The following is a 5000-nucleotide window of genomic DNA, read 5'->3' as shown; positions in this document are numbered from 1 at the left end:
GACAAGGGGAGGGTACGAGCGCAAGGGGGGGAAATCGAGGTGAAAATGCAGGGGGTAAGGAGATGCAGACAGCAGAGGCTGGGCCTAGTCAGTCTAGAGATGGTGGTGTAGATGAGGCTGGGTCTAGTCAGGCTAGAGATGGTGGGGTAGCTGAGGCTGGGTCTAGTCAGGCTAGAGATGGTGGGGTAGCTGAGGCTGGGCCTAGACATGCTATGGAGGGTGGTATAGCTGAGGCTGGCCCTAGTCATGCTATGGAGGGTGTTGTAGCTGAGGCTGGCCCTAGTCATGCTATGGAGGGTGGTATAGCTGAGGCTGGCCCTAGTCATGCTATGGAGGGTGTTGTAGCTGAGGCTGGCCCTAGTCATGCTATGGAGGGTGTTGTAGCTGAGGCTGGCCCTAGTCATGCTATGGAGGGTGGTGCAGATGATACTGCGTCTAGTCAGGTTATTCTAGTGGATGAGGAGAGTATAGTGGGGAAGTGTAAGAGATTAGGGGAGGAGGAGGAGGGTGTCAAGAGGAAAAAGAAAAGGGTGTGGACAAAGGCACCATGGAAATGTTGCCTGTTGCTGTGGGTGAGGCCCTAACCAGAGAGAAAGGGCAGGTGGTCAGGGTGGGAGATAGAGAAGAGGAGGAAAGTGAGTCTGAGGAAGAGGATGAGGAGGTATTTTTTCAGACTCCTCTTCAATTGGCCCCGGAGCTGACAGCCAGTCAACCAGAGGGTCTAAGTACACGTTGAGAGAACTGACAAGGTTCCTGAATGAGACTAAGGGGAAAAAGTTAATCTTGAGGCTTTTTTTTTCCTGATCCTAGAAAGTTTGTAAGATCAGTACAACATGCTATGAGAAATGAGGGCATGGTGTCCTCTCACCCAAGAAACGGTTTAGGTTGAGGAAGTGGGTCACAACAGTGCGTAAGGTTTACCTTCAGACACTGTTTAAATGTTTAATTTCTTACTGACACTGGGGCTTTTTGAGCTTTGCTATTGGTCTATTTCTCTGCTGGCTTTTCTCCCACTTCTTATGGAGACTCTTCGGGTAGGCTCGCTCAATATAAATGGCGCCAGAGATGCGGGAAAGAGGAGTGTGTTGAGTGAATATGTAAAACATAAACAAGTACAGGTGTTGTTTCTGCAGGAGACGCATAGTGATGTGGTGAATGAAGTTGATTGGGGGCTCTGGTGGAAAGGGGCAAGTGTGTTGAGCCATGGGACAAATCTTAGTGCAGGGGTGGCAGTCCTTTTTGCACCGGGTCTGGCTGTAAAAATTTGCTCCTCAAAGGAGGTGTGTAGGGGTAGGTTGCTTGTTGTTAAAGCAGAAATTAACAACATGTGTTTTGTCTTTATAAATGTGTATGCGCCTAACACAGGGAGAGAAAGAGGGTTCTATTTGGGAGTCTTAGACAGGAACTCTCACAAGTAGCGCCTGAGGAGACGCTGGTGATCGGAGGTGACTGGAACTGTACAATGGATTTTACAAAAGACAGAAATGGGGAAGAGCCTCATTCAGTGTCAGTGGGAGTGTTAAGGGACATCTTTAATCAGTTTGACCTAGTGGATGTTTGGAGAACTAAACATCCAAACACAAGACAGTATACGTGGGTGAAGGTTTTGGGGCTAGGGTGAGTGCAGCTCGACTTGATCGTTTTTACATGTCCAGGAATCAGAGCAATAGGCTTCTGAGTGCTACCATTCTCCCAGTGGGGTTTCGGATCACCACATAACCATGGCTCGGCTGTCTATTTCACCAGGGCCCCGGCAGGTATCTTATTGGAAGTTCAATGTAAAGCTCTTACAAGATGCCACTTTTTGCTCAGGTTTCCAGACTTTTTGGGAAAGATGGGGGCAGCGAAGAGAGGAGTATGAGTCTCTGAGTCAGTGGTGGGATGTGGGGAAAGTGCAAATTCGGCTTTTCTGTCAACAGTACACAGCTCTCTCATCCTCAGAGGCAAGGAGAGTGTTGGGGGAACTAGAGCGGTGTATTAGTGAGATGGAGGTAGAGATGGTGGGGCAAGGCAATGTAGGCCTCCAGGCTAACTTAGCCGGTACGTAGGGACCTGGGCAGTTTTTCCAGGTTAAAGCAAAGGGAGCACTTGTAAGAGCTAGGTTCTCCATGCTCAAGGAGATGGATGCTCCCAGCTCCTTCTTCTTTGGTTTGGAAAGACAGAGCAGTGAAGCCAAGGGTATGCATTGTCTACGGCTGTCTGATGGGCGGGTGACCTCTGTGGTGGGGAGATGCGGGAGCGGACTGTGGAGTTTTATACTGAATTGTATAGGGCAGAAATGTGTGATCCTATGTGTGCTCAGGTCTTGTTCGCAGGACTCCCTAAGCTCTCTCGGGCACAGAGGGATGAAATGGACATTCCTCTGTTGTCACATGAACTGGCAGAGGCAGTAACCCAGATGTCCCCGGTCGTGCACCGGGGTTGATGGACTTCAGTGGAATTTTACAAAAAATTCTGGGGAACAATTGGACAGGATTTCTTTTGCGTGTTGCGAGAATGCATAGGGGTAGGAGAGTTGCCGATGAGCTGCCGTCGGGCGCTCTGACTCTCCTGCCCAAAAGGGGACTTGTGTGAACTTAAGAACTGGAGGCCTGTGGCGTTACTCTGTGCGGACTACAAGATTTTTGCCAAGGTCCTCTCTAACAGACTGAAGTCCCATCTGGACTCTATAATACACAAGGACCAGACATATTGTGTACCGGGACGCTCAATCACGGACAACTTGTTCTTGATTAGGGACATGTTGGACTTGTCGAGAGGTTCTAATGTGAACTTTGGACTGGTCTCTTTAGATCAAGAGAAGGCTTTTGATAGAGTGGATCATGAGTATCTGTTTAATGTGATGTCTGTGTTTGGGTTTGGGAAGAGTTTTGTGACCTGTGTGAAGCTGTTGTATGCTGGGGCGTCATGTATGGTTAAGGTGGGAGGGGGGCTCAGTAGGCCAGTCTGGGTGAGACGGGGCATTAGACAAGGATGCCCTCTATCTGGGCAGCTGTACACACTAGCCATTGAGCCTTTTTTAGGACTGCTACGCAGGAGACTGCGGGGAGTGTGCTGGACAGGCATGGATGTGGTGACAGGAATTGCAGTCTCAGCATATGCAGATGATGTTTCTGTGATGGTCAGGGATGGGCAAGATATGCAGGAACTAGAGACCAGTCTGAAGGTGTATGAGGAGCTTCATCAGCTAAGGTAAACTGGGGAAAGAGCAAAGCTCTGTTATGTGGGGCATGGGGGATAGGGCTCCTCCTCTGCTTCCAGGGGTTTGCAGTGGGGTTGTGAAGGGCTTAAAGTGTTGGGGGTGTACCTGGGCTCGGAGAGGTGGGTCAGCAAGAACTGGGAGGGGCTGACACAGGCAGTGGTGTCAAGACTGGCCAGGTGGAGGTGGCTCCTGTCCCAAGTGTCATATAGAGGGAGGGTGCTGATAATCAACAACCTGGTGGCATCTTCCTTGTGGCATAAACTGGCTGTCCTCAACCCCCCGCCGGTCTGCTTGCAGACCTGCAACGCAAGCTGGTGGACTTTTTTGGTCGGGACATCACTGGCTGAAGGCAGCAGTTTTGTACATGACCGTCCACGAAGGAGGACAGGGCCTGGTGGAACTGGAGAGCAGGATGGCTGCTTTCAGACTAAAGGCGGTGCAGAGACTGCTGTACCACACTGATGTTGGCTGGAGGAACCAGCATGCGCTGCTGAGGAGAGCTGGCGGATTAGGGTTGGACCGGCAGCTGTTCCTCATGAAGCTGGAGAGGCTGAGTACAGCAGGTCTCTCAGAGTTTTACTCTGCGGTGCTGAGGGCCTGGCAGCTGCTAAGGCCCACACGAGAAGGGTGTGGAGCCTGGGCAGTGGGTGTGGGAGGAGCCCATCTTCCACAACCCAGCCATCCCTTTGAGATCGGTTCAGTCGGCCACCCTGCAGAGGCAACTGATGGCAGGGGTTTACAAAGGCTGGGTGACCTGAGACTGCTGGGAGAGGAGGGGTGGAAAACCCCGGAGGTCTTGGCGCAACAAACAGGAATAACGTCTCTTAGGCTGCTGGAGAGATTCCTGGAGGAGGTTCAGGAGGCACTGTCTGAGCCGGTAAGGGGGGGTGTTTGAGAGGCCAAAGGGAGAGGGCCACCAATGTTCCCGCCACTGCAGGTGACGGCAGAGACTGGAGACTGGCAAGGGGTCTGGAGGACTTGTTAGATTTTAACACTCCGAGCCTGGGGAGTTTGAGGGGGTGGGAGGTAAAGCCCTCTACAACCTCTGCGTTAAGGTGAGGAGCATTAGAAGCCTAACAGGAGTGAAGGCACATCAGTGGCAGGGGGTATGTGGGGCGGAGAGTATGGTGGGTTTTAGATGGAGGGCGCTCTACAAACCCCCAGTACCAAAGAGGTCAGGGGACCTCCAGTGGAGGGTTCTTCATGGAGCCCTGGCCACTAACAGCTGGTTGGCACGGGTTGATCCGGGAATGGGCAGGGGTGTCCTTTCTGTCAAATGAAAGAAACTGTAATTCATGTGTTTTCTGTGTGCACCAGGTTAATGCCATTAATGTCTCTGTTGGAATGTCTGTGTGACAGGTTGGGGGTGGTTTTTGCTGTTGGGATGTTTATAATGGGATACAGGTATTCGAGTAAGGAGAAAGAAAAATGTGTTTTGTTGAATTTTCTGTTTGCTCAGGCAAAGTTAGCTATTTGGCTAACAAGGAGGAACAGGGTCAAGGTGGGGGATAACAGACCCTTTACTACTGTTTCATGGGATGGTCTCTGCGCGCCTTAGGGTTGAGTTTGAGTTCTATAAAATGATCAAATGTGTGGAGATGTTTGAGGAGATATGGTGTGTTGGGGGGGCTGTCTGTATTGCTGGGGAAGATGTTTTGGATATACGGTTGTAGGAGATGGTTTTTGTGTATTTTTATTTATTTTTTAATTTTTTATTTATTTTAGGAGTGGGGGGGTGAGTTTTAAATGAATTAAGAATGTTTCAATAAAGCAAGACCAAAAGTCAAAGTCTCTCTCT

The sequence above is a fragment of the Oncorhynchus keta genome, chromosome 18 (genome assembly GCF_023373465.1).
Source record: "Oncorhynchus keta strain PuntledgeMale-10-30-2019 chromosome 18, Oket_V2, whole genome shotgun sequence".
Lineage (NCBI taxonomy): Eukaryota > Metazoa > Chordata > Actinopteri > Salmoniformes > Salmonidae > Oncorhynchus > Oncorhynchus keta.
The sequence above is the reverse complement of the archived record's forward strand: the minus strand, read 5'-3'. Positions refer to the sequence as shown.